Source organism: Crinia signifera, chromosome 9 (genome assembly GCF_055691185.1).
Source record: "Crinia signifera chromosome 9, ASM5569118v1, whole genome shotgun sequence".
Lineage (NCBI taxonomy): Eukaryota > Metazoa > Chordata > Amphibia > Anura > Myobatrachidae > Crinia > Crinia signifera.
In genome coordinates this window covers 56,451,918-56,471,911 of record NC_139225.1, presented here as the reverse complement: position 1 = coordinate 56,471,911, position 19,994 = coordinate 56,451,918, and the positions used below count along the sequence as shown (strand labels likewise).

The window sequence follows — 19,994 nt, the reverse complement described above, 5'->3', positions numbered from 1 at the left end:
TTATTAGCTTACCTGGTTATAGAAGTAGAAGAGGGCAAAAAAGTGCCTGTATCTCACCTACAGCCATACCACATTGGATACGCCCAATCTCGTCTGATCTTGGAAGCTAAGCAGTGTTTGGCCTGGTTAGTACTTGGGTGGGAGACCACATGGGAACACCAGGTGCTGTAGGTTTTTCCCATTACTGGCAAATTGTTTTTATTCTCTAGCTTTTTAAATTGGAAACTTTTTTCTCTTTATTGACAGTACAGACATTTGGAAGAGGTCAAACAGACACAATAGCCATCACCTAAAAACTTACCACACTGTTTAGGCCCAATTCCAACTGCTTTTGGCAGCTAAACAGTGTTGAGCCTCTTTAGTAGTTTAATTTGAGACCACCTGCTAATATCATGTCCTGTAGGTCTTTTTACATTACCAACACATGATTTTTTTCAGTAAGGCAATACAGTTAGGAAACTTTTTTATTCGCTTACCTGGTTATAGAAGTAGAAGAGGGCAAAAAAGTGCTGGTATCTCACCTACAGCCATACCACATTGGATACGCCCAATCTCGTCTGATCTTGGAAGCTAAGCAGTGTTGGGCCTGGTTAGTACTTGGGTGGGAGACCACATGGGAACACCAGGTGCTGTAGATTTTTTCCCATTAATGGCAAATTGTTTTTATTCTCTTGCTATTTAAATTGGAAACTTTTTATTTTTATTGCCAATACAGATATTTGGGACAGGTCAAACAGACACAATAGCCATCACCTAAAAACTTACCACACTGTTTAGGCCCAATTCCAACTGCTTTTGGCAGCTAAACAGTGTTGAGCCTCTTTAGTAGTTTAATTTGAGACCACCTGCTAATATCATGTCCTGTAGGTCTTTTTACATTACCAACACATGATTTTTTTCAGTAAGCCAATATAGTTAGGAAACTTTTTTATTAGCTTACCTGGTTATAGAAGTAGAAGATGGCAAAAAAGTGCCTGTATCTCACCTACAGCCATACCACATTGGATACGCCCAATCTCGTCTGATCTTGGAAGCTAAGCAGTGTTGGGCCTGGTTAGTACTTGGGTGGGAGACCACATGGGAACACCATGTGCTGTAGGTTTTTCCCATTACTGGCAAATTGTTTATATTCTCTAGCTTTTTAAATTGGAAACTTTTTTCTCTTTATTGACAGTACAGACATTTGGAAGAGGTCAAACAGACACAATAGCCATCACCTAAAAACTTACCACACTGTTTAGGCCCAATTCCAACTGCTTTTGGCAGCTAAACAGTGTTGAGCCTCTTAAGTAGTTTAATTTGAGACCACCTGCTAATATCATGTCCTGTAGGTCTTTTTACATTACCAACGCATGATTTTTTTCAGTAAGGCAATACAGTTAGGAAACTTTTTTATTAGCTTTCCTGGTTATAGAAGAAGAAGTGGGCAAAAAAGTGCCTGTATCTCACCTACAGCCATGCCACATTGGATACGCCCAATCTCGTCTGATCTTGGAAGCTAAGCAGTGTTGGGCCTGGTTAGTACTTGGATGGGAGACCACATGGGAACACCAGGTGCTGTAGGTTTTTTCCCATTAATGGCAAATTGTTTTTATTCTCTTGCTATTTAAATTGGAAACTTTTTATTTTTATTGCCAATACAGACATTTGGGACAGGTCAAACAGACACAATAGCCATCACCTAAAAACTTACCACACTGTTTAGGCCCAATTCCAACTGCTTTTGGGAGCTAAACAGTGTTGAGCCTCTTTAGTAGTTTAATTTGAGACCACCTGCTAATATCATGTCCTGTAGGTCTTTTTACATTACCAACACATGATTTTTTTCAGTAAGGCAATACAGTTAGGAAACTTTTTTATTCGCTTACCTGGTTATAGAAGTAGAAGAGGGCAAAAAAGTGCCAGTATCTCACCTACAGCCATACCACATTGGATATGCCCAATCTCGTCTGATCTTGGAAGCTAAGCAGTTTTGGGCCTGTTTAGTACTTGGGTGGGAGACCACATGGGAACACCAGGTGCTGTAGGTTTTTTGCCATTAATGGCAAATTGTTTTTATTCTCTTGCTATTTAAATTGAAAACTTTTTATTTTTTATTGCCAATACAGACATTTGGGACAGGTCAAACAGACACAATAGCCATCACCTAAAAACTTACCACACTGTTTAGGCCCAATTCCAACTGCTTTTGGGAGCTAAACAGTGTTGAGCCTCTTTAGTAGTTTAATTTGAGACCACCTGCTAATATCATGTCCTGTAGGTCTTTTTACATTACCAACACATGATTTTTTTCAGTAAGCCAATATAGTTAGGAAACTTTTTTATTAGCTTACCTGGTTATAGAAGTAGAAGAGGGCAAAAAAGTGCCGGTATCTCAACTACAGCCATACCACATTGGATATGCCCAATCTCGTCTGATCTCGGAAGCTAAGCAGTGTTGGGCCTGGTTAGTACTTGGGTGGGAGACCACATGGGAACACCAGGTGCTGTAGGTTTTTTCCCATTAATGGCAAATTGTTTTTATTCTCTAGCTATTTAAATTGGAAACTTTTTATTTTTTATTGCCAATACAGACATTTGGGACAGGTCAAACAGACACAATAGCCATCACCTAAAAACTTACCACACTGTTTAGGCCCAATTCCAACTGCTTTTGGGAGCTAAACAGTGTTGAGCCTCTTTAGTAGTTTAATTTGAGACCACCTGCTAATATCATGTCCTGTAGGTCTTTTTACATTACCAACACATGATTTTTTTCAGTAAGCCAATATAGTTAGGAAACTTTTTTATTAGCTTACCTGGTTATAGAAGTAGAAGATGGCAAAAAAGTGCCTGTAACTCACCTACAGCCATACCACATTGGATACGCCCAATCTCGTCTGATCTTGGAAGCTAAGCAGTGTTGGGCCTGTTTAGTACTTGGGTGGGAGACCACATGGGAACACCAGGTGCTGTAGGTTTTTCCCATTACTGGCAAATTGTTTTTATTCTCTAGCTTTTTAAATTGGAAACTTTTTTCTCTTTATTGACAGTACAGACATTTGGGACAGGTCAAACAGACACAATAGCCATCACCTAAAACTTACCACACTGTTTAGGCCCAATTCCAACTGCTTTTGGCAGCTAAACAGTGTTGAGCCTCTTTAGTAGTTTAATTTGAGACCACCTGCTAATATCATGTCCTGTAGGTCTTTTTACATTACCAACACATGATTTTTTTCAGTAAGGCAATATAGTTAGGAAACTTTTTTATTAGCTTACCTGGTTATAGAAGTAGAAGATGTCAAAAAAGTGCCTGTGTCTCACCTACAGCCATACCACATTGGATACGCCCAATCTCATCTGATCTTGGAAGCTAAGCAGTGTTGGGCCTGGTTAGTACTTGGGTGGGAGACCACATGGGAACACCAGGTGCTGTAGGTTTTTCCCATTACTGGCAAATTGTTTATATTCTCTAGCTTTTTAAATTGGAAACTTTTTTCTCTTTATTGACAGTACAGACATTTGGAAGAGGTCAAACAGACACAATAGCCATCACCTAAAAACTTACCACACTGTTTAGGCCCAATTCCAACTGCTTTTGGCAGCTAAACAGTGTTGAGCCTCTTAAGTAGTTTAATTTGAGACCACCTGCTAATATCATGTCCTGTAGATCTTTTTACATTACCAACACATGATTTTTTTCAGTAAGGCAATACAGTTAGGAAACTTTTTTATTAGCTTTCCTGGTTATAGAAGTAGAAGAGGGCAAAAAAGTGCTGGTATCTCACCTACAGCCATACCACATTGGATACGCCCAATCTCGTCTGATCTTGGAAGCTAAGCAGTGTTGGGCCTGGTTAGTACTTGGGTGGGAGACCACATGGGAACACCAGGTGCTGTAGGTTTTTTCCCATTAATGGCAAATTGTTTTTATTCTCTTGCTATTTAAATTGGAAACTTTTTATTTTTATTGCCAATACAGACATTTGGGACAGGTCAAACAGACACAATAGCCATCACCTAAAAACTTACCACACTGTTTAGGCCCAATTCCAACTGCTTTTGGCAGCTAAACAGTGTTGAGCCTCTTTAGTAGTTTAATTTGAGACCACCTGCTAATATCATGTCCTGTAGGTCTTTTTACATTACCAACACATGATTTTTTTCAGTAAGGCAATACAGTTAGGAAACTTTTTTATTAGCTTACCTGGTTATAGAAGTAGAAGAGGGCAAAAAAGTGCCAGTATCCCACCTACAGCCATACCACATTGGATACGCCCAATCTCGTCTGATCTTGGAAGCTAAGCAGTGTTGGGCCTGGTTAGTACTTGGGTGGGAGACCACATGGGAACACCAGGTGCTGTAGGTTTTTTCCCATTAATGGCAAATTGTTTTTATTCTCTTGCTATTTAAATTGGAAACTTTTTATTTTTTATTGCCAATACAGACATTTGGGACAGGTCAAACAGACACAATAGCCATCACCTAAAAACTTACCACACTGTTTAGGCCCAATTCCAACTGCTTTTGGGAGCTAAACAGTGTTGAGCCTCTTTAGTAGTTTAATTTGAGACCACCTGCTAATATCATGTCCTGTAGGTCTTTTTACATTACCAACACATGATTTTTTTCAGTAAGGCAATACAGTTAGGAAACTTTTTTATTAGCTTACCTGGTTATAGAAGTAGAAGAGGGCAAAAAAGTGCCGGTATCTCAACTACAGCCATACCACATTGGATACGCCCAATCTCGTCTGATCTTGGAAGCTAAGCAGTGTTGGGCCTGGTTAGTACTTGGGTGGGAGACCACATGGGAACACCAGGTGCTGTAGGTTTTTTCCCATTAATGGCAAATTGTTTTTATTCTCTTGCTATTTAAATTGGAAACTTTTTATTTTTATTGCCAATACAGACATTTGGGACAGGTCAAACAGACACAATAGCCATCACCTAAAAACTTACCACACTGTTTAGGCCCAATTCCAACTGCTTTTGGGAGCTAAACAGTGTTGAGCCTCTTTAGTAGTTTAATTTGAGACCACCTGCTAATATCATGTCCTGTAGGTCTTTTTACATTACCAACACATGATTTTTTTCAGTAAGGCAATACAGTTAGGAAACTTTTTTATTAGCTTACCTGGTTATAGAAGTAGAAGAGGGCAAAAAAGTGCCGGTATCTCAACTACAGCCATACCACATTGGATACGCCCAATCTCGTCTGATCTTGGAAGCTAAGCAGTGTTGGGCCTGGTTAGTACTTGGGTGGGAGACCACATGGGAACACCAGGTGCTGTAGGTTTTTTCCCATTAATGGCAAATTGTTTTTATTCTCTTGCTATTTAAATTGGAAACTTTTTATTTTTATTGCCAATACAGACATTTGGGACAGGTCAAACAGACACACTAGCCATCACCTAAAAACTTACCACACTGTTTAGGCCCAATTCCAACTGCTTTTGGGAGCTAAACAGTGTTGAGCCTCTTTAGTAGTTTAATTTGAGACCACCTGCTAATATCATGTCCTGTAGGTCTTTTTACATTACCAACACATGATTTTTTTCAGTAAGCCAATATAGTTAGGAAACTTTTTTATTAGCTTACCTGGTTATAGAAGTAGAAGATGGCAAAAAAGTGCCTGTAACTCACCTACAGCCATACCACATTGGATACGCCCAATCTCGTCTGATCTTGGAAGCTAAGCAGTGTTGGGCCTGATTAGTACTTGGGTGGGAGACCAAATGGGAACACCATGTGCTGTAGGTTTTTCCCATTACTGGCAAATTGTTTATATTCTCTAGCTTTTTAAATTGGAAACTTTTTTCTCTTTATTGACAGTACAGACATTTGGAAGAGGTCAAACAGACAAAATAGCCATCACCTAAAAACTTACCACACTGTTTAGGCCCAATTCCAACTGCTTTTGGCAGCTAAACAGTGTTGAGCCTCTTAAGTAGTTTAACCCCTTCCCGACATTTGACGTACATTTACGTCATGGCCGGGAGGTACTTCCCGACACATGGCATAAATGTACGTCATGAGTTTAAACTGTCACTGCGTCTCGAGACGCAGTGACAGAGGGACGATGTCTGCTGTCCCTGACAGCAGACATGTCCCTGCATGCCCAGGGGGGGCTGCGATGTCGCCCCCCCGTCGGCGATCGCTGTGATTGGCTGTTCAGTGTGAACAGCCATTCACAGCGTTTTCCTGTGTTACCAGCGAATCGGACGCTCGGTAACACAGGTGTCAATCACCGCCGGGCGTCAGGGGGCATGAGGGGGTCATCGGTGACGATGACACCTCACCCCACCCTCACCCCACCTGCCCCCAAGGCTGTGATTGGTCCGTGGGACCCACGGACCAATCACAGCCAAGGCGCGACATTTAAACTGACGGTGACTGCGCTGCAGACGCCATTCCGGTCTGGAATAGCGTGCAGAACGGTCACCGTGCCTGCCTGCCGTGAATACCGACCTGATCCTTGCTAATACTTACCTGATCCTTGCAAATACCTTACCTGATCACCTTATCACTGCTTGTAGCGTGCTGGACGCTTCCTGGATCTGACTTCCTGAGACTTCCTGCTGCTGCTGCAGTGTGATAGAGAGATAGAGAGATAGAGAGAGAGATAGAGAGAGATAGAGAGAGATAGAGAGATAGTGACAGAGAGAGCTATATTTTGTGTCTGCTACCCCCCCCTTTTTGGGGGTGCAGGGGTTTTCTATATATATATAACTGTCAGTGCTGCTGCTGCAGTGTCATACAGTGATAGATAGTGATAGATAGTGATAGATAGTGAGAGGTAGAGAGATAGAGAGATTTGTGTCTGCTACCCCCCCCTTTTTGGGGGTGCAGGGGTTTTATTTTATATATATAACTGTCAGTGCTGCTGCTGCAGTGTCATAGAGTGATAGATAGTGAGAGATAGAGAGATAGAGAGAGATAGTGACAGAGAGTGATAGAGAGTGTATATTTTGTGTCTGCTACCCCCCCTTTTTGGGGGTGCAGTTTTTTTTTTATACATATAACTGTCAGTGCTGCTGCTGCAGTGTCCTAGAGTGATAGATAGTGAGAGATAGTGAGAGATAGAGAGATAGAGAGATAGAGAGAGATAGTGACAGAGAGTGATAGAGAGTGTATATTTTGTGTCTGCTACCCCCCCTTTTGTGCTGATCAGTATATCTGTGCTGATCAGCAACTTTTTGGGGGCGCAGAGGTTTTTTTTTTATATATATACCTGTCAGTTGCTGCCAGTTGCACTGTCAGTTGCACCAAAGGTTGTGCACCTGCTGTCCCTCACTGCTGGTAATCAGTGTCGCATCACTGATCACCTTTTTTTTTTTTTGTGAGTGCTGTGGGGTCTTTTTTTAATTTTTTTTTTACACACACTGATTTTGTGGGTGTCCTGTGGCCACTGTGCGCCGATCAGTGACGTACATCACTGATCAGCTTTTTCGGCACAGGGTTGATCAATTTTTTTTTTTTTTTTGATCAGATTCCTGTTGCCTTTGAGCGCTGTTCAGTGACAGACGTTACTGACCAACATCTGTGCTCAATTTTTGGCGCAGGACCTTTTTTTTTTTTTTTTTAACCCCTTCAATTTTTTATTTTTAACCCCTTCATTTTTTTTTTTTTTATTGGTATAAAGTATTTTTGGTACTTATGTAGTAACTGGGCTGCCGATTTTTTGATTGTATGCCTTAAGTTAAGGCATACAATCAGATGCGATGCGATGCGATATCGCATCGCATCGCATCCGATATCGCATCCGATATCGGATGCGATGACCCGATTTTTCCATAGGAATCAATGTTAAAATGATTCCTATGGAAAAATGGGTCCTTTTCATACCCCTACTATCCAAGTGGGCATGGAGTTGGATATAAACCTGTGGCGAGCGTAGCGAGCCACCGAGCCCGAAGCGTGGCGAGCGAAGCGAGCCCCGCGAGGGGACGGTATTCGTCCCCTCGCGGGGCTCGCTTCGCTCGCCACGCTTCGGGCTCGGTGGCTCGCTACGCTCGCCACAGGTTTATATCCAACTCCATGCCCACTTGGATAGTAGGGGTATGAAAAGGACCCATTTTTCCCATTGAATTCCATGTTAAAATGGACTCAGTCCATTTTAACATTGATTCCTATGGAAAAATCGGGTCATCGCATCGCATCGCATCGCATCGAATCGCATGGTCGCATGCGATGCGATGCGATCTCCCGATCCGACCCGATTTAGAAATCGGCAGCCCAGTTACTACATAAGTACCGTATTTTTTTTTTCTGCACCACATACACACTACATACCCCCCGGATTGAAATAAAGTTTGTACCCCCCCCTACACTATACACGTGTTGAAACATTTCACTACCAGTAACACAAAAATAAAAATGGCATCCCAAATGTCCTCCCAAATGTCCTCCCAGTCATCCAGGAGAATGTATTCAGTGGAGGAGGCATATGCCATGCTTGCCTCTGACTCTGACACAGGCAGTGATGCAAGCGGGGAATTTGAAGGATTCGTCTTAAGCTCCTCTTCCTCCTCTGGTGATGAGGGACCCCCTCAAAGACGCCCCCGTAGATCAGCTGAGATTCCCCCCCCAATAATTGATCTAGTATGGACCCCACCACCAGACAATTTTGAGCCCCAGGTTCCTGAGTTTTTGGCCATGCCAGGAATCCAATTTGATTCCACAGGTCTCAGAGAAATTGACTTTTTCAAATTATTTTTCTCTGATGATTTTATAAATTTAATGGTGGACCAAACTAATTTATATGCCCAGCAGTTTATTGCTCAAAACCCCACGTCATCATTTGCTAGGTGGACCCCTGTAGATGCAGTAGAGATGATGACGTTTTGGGGTCTGGTGTTTCATATGGGCATAGTAAAAAAGCCAGAAATTAGGCAATATTGCAGTACAGATGTTCTGTACAGTACTCCATTTTACCGTATGGCCATGCCCCGGACTCGATTTGAGACAATTCTTAAATTTATACATTACACCGATAATGCACAGTGCCCACCCAGAGATGATCCCACCTTTGACCGGCTATTCAAAGTCAGGCCGGTCATTGATCATTTCAGTGCCAAATTTGAAGAGGTGTACATCCCTGAAAAATTTATTTGTATCGACGAGTCCCTTATACATTTTAAAGGAAGGGTTAAATTCCGCCAGTACCTTCCCAGTAAGAGGGCAAGGTATGGCATAAAAATGTATAAACTGTGTGAAAGCACCTCAGGGTACACCCACAGGTTTAGGGTTTATGAAGGGAAGGATTCAAGAATTCAACCGCCAGAATGCCCCCCCTCCCTCGTAGGTGTTAGTGGGAAAATTGTCTGGGATTTAGTGCACCCCTTCCTGGATAAAGGTTATCACCTCTATGTGGATAACTTTTACACTAGCATCCCCCTGTTTAAGGCCCTTGGTTCAAGAGGTACAGCAGCTTGCGGTACTGTGCGCAAGAACCAAAGAGGCCTCCCAAAAACGCACATTGCCCAAGTAATGAGAAGGGGTGAAAGCAGGGGAATATGCAACGAAAATATGTTGTTGGTCAAATATAAGGACAAGAGGGATGTCCTTATACTGACAACAATTCACGGAGACAGTACCACCTCCGTCCCTGTACGAGGTACCAGTACCCACACCTCCAAACCTAATTGTATCCTGGATTACAATAGGTACATGGGCGGAGTGGATCTTTCAGATCAGGTACTGAAGCCGTACAGTGCCCTGCGGAAAACAAAAATCTGGTACAAGAAGGTGGCCGTGTATATCATCCAGATGGCACTGTATAACGCTTACGTGCTATTCCGTTCTACCGGCCAGAGGGGGACATTTATGCACTTTCAAGAGGAAGTCATAAAGGGCCTAATATTTGGGAACCAGCAGGCAGAGGGCCCCAGTACTTCTAGTACTGGCCCCCGTATTGTACCAGGGCAGCATTTTCCTGATGAAATCCCCTCCACTGGAAAAAAGGGCAGGACACAAAAAAGGTGCAAAGTTTGCTATAAAAAGGGAATAAGAAAGCAAACTATTTTCCAGTGTGACACTTGCCCCGACAAACCCGGCCTATGTATAAAGGAGTGTTTTAAAATATACCACACATCTATGGAATATTAGGTTCATAATTTCACCGTGCTTCGGGGGTCTTGCTAATGCCACATAGCACCCACCATTCATTCCACCAGAATCTGAGCCGCAAAATCCAAAAATCACTCCTTCCCTTCTGAGTCCTGCCATGCACCCAACTGGTATTTTTTGGTCACATGTGAGGCATTGCCGTACTCGGGAGAAATTGGGGCACAGATTTTGGGGTGCTTTGTCTCCTTCATTCCTTGTGAAAATGAAAAATTTTGAGCCAGAACTGCATTTTTGTGTAAAAAAATGTAATTTTTCATGTTCACTGCCCAGTTTTATCAAAATTGGTGAAACCCCTGGGGGTTTGAAATGTACACTATACCCCTAGATGAATTCCCTGAGGGGTGTAGTTTGCAAAATGGGGTCACTTGTGGGGGGGTTCCACTGTATTGGTGCTTTGGGGGTCTTGCTAATGCGACATAGCACCCACCATCATTCCACCAGAATTTGTGCTGCAAAATCCAAATATCACTCCTTCCCTTCTGAGTCCTGCCACTTTTTGGTCACACATGAGGCATTGCCGTACTCGGGAGAAATTGGGGCACAGATTTTGGGGTGCTTTGTCTCCTTCATTCCTTCTGAAAATGAAAAATTTTGAGCCAGAACTGCATTTTTGTGTAAAAAAAATGTAATTTTTCATTTTCACTGCCCACTTGTATCAAAATTGGTGAAACCCCTGGGGGTTTGAAATGTACACTATACCCCTAGATGAATTCCCTGAGGGGTGTAGTTTGCAAAATGGGGTGACTTGTGGGGGGGTTCCACTGTATTGGTGCAACATAGCACCCACCATTCATTCCACCAGAATCTGTGCTGCAAAATCCAAAAATCACTCCTTCCCTTCTGAGTCCTGCCATGCACCCAACTGGTATTTTTTGGTCACATGTGAGGCATTGCCGTACTCGGGAGAAATTGGGGCACAGATTTTGGGGTGCTTTTTCTCCTTCATACCTTCTGAAAATGAAAAATTTTGAGCCAGAACTGCATTTTTGTGTAAAAAATGTAATTTTTCATGTTCACTGCCCACTTGTATCAAAATTGGTGAAACCCCTGGGGGTTTGAAATGTACACTATACCCCTAGATGAATTCCCTGAGGGGTGTAGTTTGCAAAATGGGGTCACTTGTGGGGGGGTTCCACTGTATTGGTGCTTGGGGGGTCTTGCTAATGCGACATAGCACCCACCAAAATTCCACCAGAATCTGAGCTGCAAAATCCAAAAATCACTCCTTCCCTTTTGAGTCCTGCCATGCACCCAACTGGTATTTTTTGGTCACATGTGAGGCATTGCCGTACTCGGGAGAAATTGGGGCACAGATTTTGGGGTGCTTTTTCTCCTTCATACCTTCTGAAAATGAAAAATTTTGAGCCAGAACTGCATTTTTGTGTAAAAAATGTAATTTTTCATGTTCACTGCCCACTTGTATCAAAATTGGTGAAACCCCTGGGGGTTTGAAATGTACACTATACCCCTAGATGAATTCCCTGAGGGGTGTAGTTTGCAAAATGGGGTGACTTGTGGGGGGGTTCCACTGTATTGGTGCTTGGGGGGTCTTGCTAATGCGACATAGCACCCACCAAAATTCCACCAGAATCTGAGCTGCAAAATCCAAAAATCACTCCTTCCCTTCTGAGTCCTGCCATGCACCCAAATGGTATTTTTTGGTCACATGTGAGGCATTGCCGTACTCGGGAGAAATTGGGGCACAGATTTTGGGGTGCTTTGTCTCCTTCATACCTTCTGAAAATGAAAAATTTTGAGCCAGAACTGCATTTTTGTGTAAAAAAATGTAATTTTTAATTTTCACTGCCCACTTGTATCAAAATTGGTGAAACCCCTGGGGGTTTGAAATGTACACTATACCCCTAGATGAATTCCCTGAGGGGTGTACTTTGCAAAATGGGGTGACTTGTGGGGGGGTTCCACTGTATTTGTGCTTGGGGGGTCTTGCTAATGCGACATAGCACCCACCAAAATTCCACCAGAATCTGAGCTGCAAAATCCAAAAATCACTCCTTCCGTTCTGAGTCCTGCCATGCACCCAACTGGTATTTTTTGGTCACATGTGAGGCATTGCCGTACTCGGGAGAAATTGGGGCACAGATTTTGGGGTGCTTTTTCTCCTTCATACCTTCTGAAAATGAAAAATTTCGAGCCAGAACTGCATTTTTGTGTAAAAAATGTAATTTTTCATTTTCACTGCCCACTTGTATCAAAATTGGTGAAACCCCTGGGGGTTTGAAATGTACACTATACCCCTAGATGAATTCCCTGAGGGGTGTAGTTTTCAAAATGGGGTGACTTGTGGGGGGGTTCCACTGTATTGGTGCTTGGGGGGTCTTGCTAATGCGACATAGCACCCACCAAAATTCCACCAGAATCTGAGCCGCAAAATCCAAAAATCACTCCTTCCGTTCTGAGTCCTGCCATGCACCCAACTGGTATTTTTTGGTCACATGTGAGGCATTTCCGTACTCGGGAGAAATTGGGGCACATATTTTGGGGTGCTTTTTCTCCTTCATACCTTCTGAAAATGAAAAATTTTGAGCCAGAACTGCATTTTTGTGTAAAAAAATGTAATTTTTCATTTTCACTGCCCACTTGTATCAAAATTGGTGAAACCCCTGGGGGTTTGAAATGTACACTATACCCCTAGATGAATTCCCTGAGGGGTGTACTTTGCAAAATGGGGTGACTTGTGGGGGGGTTCCACTGTATTGGTGCAACATAGCACCCACCATTCATTCCACCAGAATCTGTGCTGCAAAATCCAAAAATCACTCCTTCCCTTCTGAGTCCTGCCATGCACCCAACTGGTATTTTTTGGTCACATGTGAGGCATTGCCGTACTCGGGAGAAATTGGGGCACAGATTTTGGGGTGCTTTTTCTCCTTCATACCTTCTGAAAATGAAAAATTTTGAGCCAGAACTGCATTTTTGTGTAAAAAAATGTAATTTTTCATTTTCACTGCCCACTTGTATCAAAATTGGTGAAACCCCTGGGGGTTTGAAATGTACACTATACCCCTAGATGAATTCCCTGAGGGGTGTAGTTTTCAAAATGGGGTGACTTGTGGGGGGGTTCCACTGTATTGGTGCTTTGGGGGTCTTGCTAATGCGACATAGCACCCACCAAAATTCCACCAGAATCTGAGCTGCAAAATCCAAAAATCACTCCTTCCCTTCTGAGTCCTGCCATGCACCCAACTGGTATTTTTTGGTCACATGTGAGGCATTGCCGTACTCGGGAGAAATTGGGGCACAGATTTTGGGGTGCTTTGTCTCCTTCATACCTTCTGAAAATGACAAATTTGGAGCCAGAACTGTATTTTTGTGTAAAAAAAATAATTTTTCATTTTCACTGCCCAGTTGTACCACAATTGGTGAAACCCCTGGGGGTTTGAAATGTACACTATACCCCTAGATGAATTCCCTGAGGGGTGTAGTTTGCAAAATGGGGTCACTTGTGGGGGGGTTCCTAACTTTTAGCATCTTATGGTGCCTAGAAACCTACATGGTGCCTAAAAAATAATCTCATAAAAAGGAGGCTCCAAAATCAAGTAGGTGCTCCTTCTATTATGAAGCCTGTGGTTTGGTCACCGTGCACACTAGGGCCACATATAGGATATTTATGAAAACAAAAGAATTGGGGGAATCAATTTTCAGTCACATTTCTCTAGTAAAATGTACTGTGTTCCTTAGAAAAATGTATTAAAATTGCAAATCTGCAAAAAAAAAGAAATTTTGAAATTTCACCTACACTTTGTTTTAATTCCTGTGAAACACCTAAAGGGTTAACAAACTTCCAAAATGCTGTTTTGAATACTGTGAGGGGTGCAGTTTTTGAAATGGCATCATTTATGGGGGTGTCTCACATACAAGTCCCTCAAAGTCACATCAGAACTGAACTGGTCCCTAAAAAAATCAGTATTTGAAATTTTCTTGAAAATTTGAGAATTTGCTATTCATATTGTAAGCCTCCTAGTGTCCCAAAAAATTAAAAGGAAGTTGAAATAATGATGTCAACATAAAGTAGACATATGGTCTATGTTAGTTATTCACTATTTTGAGTGGTAAGATTATTTGTCTCACAAGCAGAAAATTTAACATTTTGCAAATCGCTAAATTTTCCATTTTTTCACGATATTTTGGTATTTTTCACAAAAAAACACAGACTGTATCGACCCAAATTTACCACTAATTTGAAGTACAATGTGTCACGAAAAAACAATCTCAAAATCACTGGGATAAGTAAAAGCAAAAAAAAGTTATCCCCACTTAAGTGAGACATGTCAGATTTGAAAAAAATGGCTCTGTCAGGAACGCAAAAACTAGCTCTGTCAGGAAGGGGTTAATTTGAGACCACCTGCTAATATCATGTCCTGTAGGTCTTTTTACATTACCAACGCATGATTTTTTTCAGTAAGGCAATACAGTTAGGAAACTTTTTTATTAGCTTTCCTGGTTATAGAAGTAGAAGAGGGCAAAAAAGTGCCGGTATCTCACCTACAGCCATACCACATTGGATACTCCCAATCTTGTCTGATCTTGGAAGCTAAGCAGTGTTGGGCCTGGTTAGTACTTGGGTGGGAGACCACATGGGAACACCAGGTGCTGTAGGTTTTTTCCCATTAATGGCAAATTGTTTTTATTCTCTTGCTATTTAAATTGGAAACTTTTTATTTTTATTGCCAATACAGACATTTGGGACAGGTCAAACAGACACAATAGCCATCACCTAAAAACTTACCACACTGTTTAGGCCCAATTCCAACTGCTTTTGGCAGCTAAACAGTGTTGAGCCTCTTTAGTAGTTTAATTTGAGACCACATGCTAATATCATGTCCTGTAGGTCTTTTTACATTACCAACACATGTTTTTTTTCAGTAAGGCAATACAGTTAGGAAACTTTTTTATTAGCTTACCTGGTTATAGAAGTAGAAGAGGGCAAAAAAGTGCCAGTATCTCACCTACAGCCATACCACATTGGATATGCCCAATCTCGTCTGATCTCGGAAGCTAAGCAGTGTTGGGCCTGGTTAGTACTTGGGTGGGAGACCACATGGGAACACCAGGTTCTGTAGGTTTTTTCCCATTAATGGCAAATTGTTTTTATTCTCTTGCTATTTAAATTGGAAACTTTTTATTTTTTATTGCCAATACAGACATTTGGGACAGGTCAAACAGACACAATAGCCATCACCTAAAAACTTACCACACTGTTTAGGCCCAATTCCAACTGCTTTTGGGAGCTAAACAGTGTTGAGCCTCTTTAGTAGTTTAATTTGAGACCACCTGCTAATATCATGTCCTGTAGGTCTTTTTACATTACCAACACATGATTTTTTTCAGTAAGGCAATACAGTTAGGAAACTTTTTTATTCGCTTATCTGGTTATAGAAGTAGAAGAGGGCAAAAAAGAGCAAGTATCTCACCTACAGCCATACCACATTGGATACGCCCAATCTCGTCTGATCTTGGAAGCTAAGCAGTGTTGGGCCTGTTTAGTACTTGGGTGGGAGACCACATGGGAACACCAGGTGCTGTAGGTTTTTTGCCATTAATGGCAAATTGTTTTTATTCTCTTGCTATTTAAATTGAAAACTTTTTATTTTTTATTGCCAATACAGACATTTGGGACAGGTCAAACAGACACAATAGCCATCACCTAAAAACTTACCACACTGTTTAGGCCCAATTCCAACTGCTTTTGGCAGCTAAACAGTGTTGAGCCTCTTAAGTAGTTTAATTTGAGACCACCTGCTAATATCATGTCCTGTAGGTCTTTTTACATTACCAACACATGATTTTTTTCAGTAAGCCAATATAGTTAGGAAACTTTTTTATTAGCTTACCTGGTTATAGAAGTAGAAGATGGCAAAAAAGTGCCTGTAACTCACCTACAGCCATACCACATTGGATACGCCCAATCTCGTCTGATCTTGGAAGCTAAGCAGTGTTGGGCCTGTTTAGTACTTGGGTGGGAGACCACATGGGAACACCAGGTGCTGTAGGTTTTTTCCCATTACTGGCAAATTGTTTTTATTCTCTAGCTTTTTAAATTGGAAACTTTTTTCTCTTTATTGACAGTACAGACATTTGGGACAGGTCAAACAGACACAATAGCCATCACCTAAAACTTACCACACTGTTTAGGCCCAATTCCAACGGCTTTTGGCAGCTAAACAGTGTTGAGCCTCTTTAGTAGTTTAATTTGAGACCACCTGCTAATATCATGTCCTGTAGGTCTTTTTACATTACCAACACATGATTTTTTTCAGTAAGGCAATATAGTTAGGAAACTTTTTTATTAGCTTACCTGGTTATAGAAGTAGAAGATGTCAAAAAAGTGCCTGTGTCTCACCTACAGCCATACCACATTGGATACGCCCAATCTCGTCTGATCTTGGAAGCTAAGCAGTGTTGGGCCTGGTTAGTACTTGGGTGGGAGACCACATGGGAACACCAGGTGCTGTAGGTTTTTCCCATTACTGGCAAATTGTTTATATTCTCTAGCTTTTTAAATTGGAAACTTTTTTCTCTTTATTGACAGTACAGACATTTGGAAGAGGTCAAACAGACACAATAGCCATCACCTAAAAACTTACCACACTGTTTAGGCCCAATTCCAACTGCTTTTGGCAGCTAAACAGTGTTGAGCCTCTTAAGTAGTTTAATTTGAGACCACCTGCTAATATCATGTCCTGTAGATCTTTTTACATTACCAACACATGATTTTTTTCAGTAAGGCAATACAGTTAGGATACTTTTTATTAGCTTTCCTGGTTATAGAAGTAGAAGAGGGCAAAAAAGTGCTGGTATCTCACCTACAGCCATACCACATTGGATACGCCCAATCTCGTCTGATCTTGGAAGCTAAGCAGTGTTGGGCCTGGTTAGTACTTGGGTGGGAGACCACATGGGAACACCAGGTGCTGTAGGTTTTTTCCCATTAATGGCAAATTGTTTTTATTCTCTTGCTATTTAAATTGGAAACTTTTTATTTTTATTGCCAATACAGACATTTGGGACAGGTCAAACAGACACAATAGCCATCACCTAAAAACTTACCACACTGTTTAGGCCCAATTCCAACTGCTTTTGGCAGCTAAACAGTGTTGAGCCTCTTTAGTAGTTTAATTTGAGACCACCTGCTAATATCATGTCCTGTAGGTCTTTTTACATTATCAACACATGATTTTTTTCAGTAAGGCAATACAGTTAGGAAACTTTTTTATTAGCTTACCTGGTTATAGAAGTAGAAGAGGGTAAAAAAGTGCCAGTATCCCACCTACAGCCATACCACATTGGATACGCCCAATCTCGTCTGATCTTGGAAGCTAAGCAGTGTTGGGCCTGGTTAGTACTTGGGTGGGAGACCACATGGGAACACCAGGTGCTGTAGGTTTTTTCCCATTAATGGCAAATTGTTTTTATTCTCTTGCTATTTAAATTGGAAACTTTTTATTTTTTATTGCCAATACAGACATTTGGGACAGGTCAAACAGACACAATAGCCATCACCTAAAAACTTACCACACTGTTTAGGCCCAATTCCAACTGCTTTTGGGAGCTAAACAGTGTTGAGCCTCTTTAGTAGTTTAATTTGAGACCACCTGCTAATATCATGTCCTGTAGGTCTTTTTACATTACCAACACATGATTTTTTTCAGTAAGGCAATACAGTTAGGAAACTTTTTTATTAGCTTACCTGGTTATAGAAGTAGAAGAGGGCAAAAAAGTGCCGGTATCTCAACTACAGCCATACCACATTGGATACGCCCAATCTCGTCTGTTCTTGGAAGCTAAGCAGTGTTGGGCCTGGTTAGTACTTGGGTGGAAGACCACATGGGAACACCAGGTGCTGTAGGTTTTTTCCCATTAATGGCAAATTGTTTTTATTCTCTTGCTATTTAAATTGGAAACTTTTTATTTTTATTGCCAATACAGACATTTGGGACAGGTCAAACAGACACAATAGCCATCACCTAAAAACTTACCACACTGTTTAGGCCCAATTCCAACTGCTTTTGGGAGCTAAACAGTGTTGAGCCTCTTTAGTAGTTTAATTTGAGACCACCTGCTAATATCATGTCCTGTAGGTCTTTTTACATTACCAACACATGATTTTTTTCAGTAAGGCAATACAGTTAGGAAACTTTTTTATTAGCTTACCTGGTTATAGAAGTAGAAGAGGGCAAAAAAGTGCCGGTATCTCAACTACAGCCATACCACATTGGATACGCCCAATCTCGTCTGATCTTGGAAGCTAAGCAGTGTTGGGCCTGGTTAGTACTTGGGTGGGAGACCACATGGGAACACCAGGTGCTGTAGGTTTTTTCCCATTAATGGCAAATTGTTTTTATTCTCTTGCTATTTAAATTGGAAACTTTTTATTTTTATTGCCAATACAGACATTTGGGACAGGTCAAACAGACACAATAGCCATCACCTAAAAACTTACCACACTGTTTAGGCCCAATTCCAACTGCTTTTGGGAGCTAAACAGTGTTGAGCCTCTTTAGTAGTTTAATTTGAGACCACCTGCTAATATCATGTCCTGTAGGTCTTTTTACATTACCAACACATGATTTTTTTCAGTAAGCCAATATAGTTAGGAAACTTTTTTATTAGCTTACCTGGTTATAGAAGTAGAAGATGGCAAAAAAGTGCCTGTAACTCACCTACAGCCATACCACATTGGATACGCCCAATCTCGTCTGATCTTGGAAGCTAAGCAGTGTTGGGCCTGATTAGTATTTGGGTGGGAAACCAAATGGGAACACCATGTGCTGTAGGTTTTTCCCATTACTGGCAAATTGTTTATATTCTCTAGCTTTTTAAATTGGAAACTTTTTTCTCTTTATTGACAGTACAGACATTTGGAAGAGGTCAAACAGACAAAATAGCCATCACCTAAAAACTTACCACACTGTTTAGGCCCAATTCCAACTGCTTTTGGCAGCTAAACAGTGTTGAGCCTCTTAAGTAGTTTAATTTGAGACCACCTGCTAATATCATGTCCTGTAGGTCTTTTTACATTACCAACGCATGATTTTTTTCAGTAAGGCAATACAGTTAGGAAACTTTTTTATTAGCTTTCCTGGTTATAGAAGTAGAAGAGGGCAAAAAAGTGCCGGTATCTCACCTACAGCCATACCACATTGGATACTCCCAATCTTGTCTGATCTTGGAAGCTAAGCAGTGTTGGGCCTGGTTAGTACTTGGGTGGGAGACCACATGGGAACACCAGGTGCTGTAGGTTTTTTCCCATTAATGGCAAATTGTTTTTATTCTCTTGCTATTTAAATTGGAAACTTTTTATTTTTATTGCCAATACAGACATTTGGGACAGGTCAAACAGACACAATAGCCATCACCTAAAAACTTACCACACTGTTTAGGCCCAATTCCAACTGCTTTTGGCAGCTAAACAGTGTTGAGCCTCTTTAGTAGTTTAATTTGAGACCACATGCTAATATCATGTCCTGTAGGTCTTTTTACATTACCAACACATGATTTTTTTCAGTAAGGCAATACAGTTAGGAAACTTTTTTATTAGCTTACCTGGTTATAGAAGTAGAAGAGGGCAAAAAAGTGCCAGGATCTCACCTACAGCCATACCACATTGGATATGCCCAATCTCGTCTAATCTCGGAAGCTAAGCAGTGTTGTGCCTGGTTAGTACTTGGGTGGGAGACCACATGGGAACACCAGGTTCTGTAGGTTTTTTCCCATTAAAAGCAAATTGTTTTTATTCTCTTGCTATTTAAATTGGAAACTTTTTATTTTTTATTGCCAATACAGACATTTGGGACAGGTCAAACAGACACAATAGCCATCACCTAAAAACTTACCACACTGTTTAGGCCCAATTCCAACTGC

General features: G+C 41.4%; 24 non-coding genes and 1 pseudogene across 24 annotated transcripts; all 25 read left to right on the top strand.

The window, feature by feature from the left end:
- Nucleotides 1-55: 55 nt before the first annotated feature.
- Nucleotides 56-174, top strand: LOC146038740 (5S ribosomal RNA). Its single transcript, XR_014462306.1, has one exon. It is a non-coding gene; the product is annotated as a 5S ribosomal RNA (ribosomal RNA).
- A 345-nt stretch (nucleotides 175-519) lies between these two features.
- Nucleotides 520-638, top strand: LOC146038229 (5S ribosomal RNA). Its single transcript, XR_014461838.1, has one exon. It is a non-coding gene; the product is annotated as a 5S ribosomal RNA (ribosomal RNA).
- A 345-nt stretch (nucleotides 639-983) lies between these two features.
- Nucleotides 984-1,102, top strand: LOC146038618 (5S ribosomal RNA). The gene has a single exon (XR_014462195.1). It is a non-coding gene; the product is annotated as a 5S ribosomal RNA (ribosomal RNA).
- Nucleotides 1,103-1,447: 345 nt separating this feature from the next.
- On the top strand, nucleotides 1,448-1,566 carry LOC146037854 (5S ribosomal RNA). Its single transcript, XR_014461495.1, has one exon. It is a non-coding gene; the product is annotated as a 5S ribosomal RNA (ribosomal RNA).
- A 345-nt stretch (nucleotides 1,567-1,911) lies between these two features.
- LOC146039296 (5S ribosomal RNA) lies at nucleotides 1,912-2,030 on the top strand. Its single transcript, XR_014462813.1, has one exon. It is a non-coding gene; the product is annotated as a 5S ribosomal RNA (ribosomal RNA).
- A 346-nt stretch (nucleotides 2,031-2,376) lies between these two features.
- On the top strand, nucleotides 2,377-2,495 carry LOC146039176 (5S ribosomal RNA). Its single transcript, XR_014462705.1, has one exon. It is a non-coding gene; the product is annotated as a 5S ribosomal RNA (ribosomal RNA).
- Nucleotides 2,496-2,841: 346 nt separating this feature from the next.
- On the top strand, nucleotides 2,842-2,960 carry LOC146037963 (5S ribosomal RNA). The gene has a single exon (XR_014461595.1). It is a non-coding gene; the product is annotated as a 5S ribosomal RNA (ribosomal RNA).
- Nucleotides 2,961-3,304: 344 nt separating this feature from the next.
- LOC146040139 (5S ribosomal RNA) lies at nucleotides 3,305-3,423 on the top strand. Its single transcript, XR_014463302.1, has one exon. It is a non-coding gene; the product is annotated as a 5S ribosomal RNA (ribosomal RNA).
- Nucleotides 3,424-3,768: 345 nt separating this feature from the next.
- Nucleotides 3,769-3,887, top strand: LOC146040208 (5S ribosomal RNA). The gene has a single exon (XR_014463365.1). It is a non-coding gene; the product is annotated as a 5S ribosomal RNA (ribosomal RNA).
- A 345-nt stretch (nucleotides 3,888-4,232) lies between these two features.
- LOC146040206 (5S ribosomal RNA) lies at nucleotides 4,233-4,351 on the top strand. Its single transcript, XR_014463364.1, has one exon. It is a non-coding gene; the product is annotated as a 5S ribosomal RNA (ribosomal RNA).
- A 346-nt stretch (nucleotides 4,352-4,697) lies between these two features.
- On the top strand, nucleotides 4,698-4,816 carry LOC146038168 (5S ribosomal RNA). Its single transcript, XR_014461781.1, has one exon. It is a non-coding gene; the product is annotated as a 5S ribosomal RNA (ribosomal RNA).
- A 345-nt stretch (nucleotides 4,817-5,161) lies between these two features.
- On the top strand, nucleotides 5,162-5,280 carry LOC146038167 (5S ribosomal RNA). Its single transcript, XR_014461780.1, has one exon. It is a non-coding gene; the product is annotated as a 5S ribosomal RNA (ribosomal RNA).
- Nucleotides 5,281-5,625: 345 nt separating this feature from the next.
- Nucleotides 5,626-5,744, top strand: LOC146039174 (5S ribosomal RNA). The gene has a single exon (XR_014462702.1). It is a non-coding gene; the product is annotated as a 5S ribosomal RNA (ribosomal RNA).
- Nucleotides 5,745-14,613: 8,869 nt separating this feature from the next.
- LOC146038439 (5S ribosomal RNA) lies at nucleotides 14,614-14,732 on the top strand. Its single transcript, XR_014462031.1, has one exon. It is a non-coding gene; the product is annotated as a 5S ribosomal RNA (ribosomal RNA).
- Nucleotides 14,733-15,077: 345 nt separating this feature from the next.
- LOC146039402 (5S ribosomal RNA) lies at nucleotides 15,078-15,196 on the top strand. The gene has a single exon (XR_014462910.1). It is a non-coding gene; the product is annotated as a 5S ribosomal RNA (ribosomal RNA).
- A 346-nt stretch (nucleotides 15,197-15,542) lies between these two features.
- On the top strand, nucleotides 15,543-15,661 carry LOC146037962 (5S ribosomal RNA). The gene has a single exon (XR_014461594.1). It is a non-coding gene; the product is annotated as a 5S ribosomal RNA (ribosomal RNA).
- A 346-nt stretch (nucleotides 15,662-16,007) lies between these two features.
- Nucleotides 16,008-16,126, top strand: LOC146037961 (5S ribosomal RNA). The gene has a single exon (XR_014461593.1). It is a non-coding gene; the product is annotated as a 5S ribosomal RNA (ribosomal RNA).
- Nucleotides 16,127-16,471: 345 nt separating this feature from the next.
- On the top strand, nucleotides 16,472-16,590 carry LOC146040205 (5S ribosomal RNA). The gene has a single exon (XR_014463363.1). It is a non-coding gene; the product is annotated as a 5S ribosomal RNA (ribosomal RNA).
- Nucleotides 16,591-16,934: 344 nt separating this feature from the next.
- LOC146040204 (5S ribosomal RNA) lies at nucleotides 16,935-17,053 on the top strand. The gene has a single exon (XR_014463362.1). It is a non-coding gene; the product is annotated as a 5S ribosomal RNA (ribosomal RNA).
- A 345-nt stretch (nucleotides 17,054-17,398) lies between these two features.
- Nucleotides 17,399-17,517, top strand: LOC146040203 (5S ribosomal RNA). Its single transcript, XR_014463361.1, has one exon. It is a non-coding gene; the product is annotated as a 5S ribosomal RNA (ribosomal RNA).
- A 346-nt stretch (nucleotides 17,518-17,863) lies between these two features.
- On the top strand, nucleotides 17,864-17,982 carry LOC146039382 (5S ribosomal RNA). Its single transcript, XR_014462891.1, has one exon. It is a non-coding gene; the product is annotated as a 5S ribosomal RNA (ribosomal RNA).
- A 345-nt stretch (nucleotides 17,983-18,327) lies between these two features.
- Nucleotides 18,328-18,446, top strand: LOC146038164 (5S ribosomal RNA). Its single transcript, XR_014461778.1, has one exon. It is a non-coding gene; the product is annotated as a 5S ribosomal RNA (ribosomal RNA).
- A 345-nt stretch (nucleotides 18,447-18,791) lies between these two features.
- LOC146039620 (5S ribosomal RNA) lies at nucleotides 18,792-18,910 on the top strand. The gene has a single exon (XR_014463109.1). It is a non-coding gene; the product is annotated as a 5S ribosomal RNA (ribosomal RNA).
- Nucleotides 18,911-19,255: 345 nt separating this feature from the next.
- Nucleotides 19,256-19,374, top strand: LOC146038438 (5S ribosomal RNA). The gene has a single exon (XR_014462030.1). It is a non-coding gene; the product is annotated as a 5S ribosomal RNA (ribosomal RNA).
- A 345-nt stretch (nucleotides 19,375-19,719) lies between these two features.
- Nucleotides 19,720-19,838, top strand: LOC146039788 (5S ribosomal RNA; annotated as a pseudogene).
- The last annotated feature ends 156 nt before the right edge of the window (nucleotides 19,839-19,994 follow it).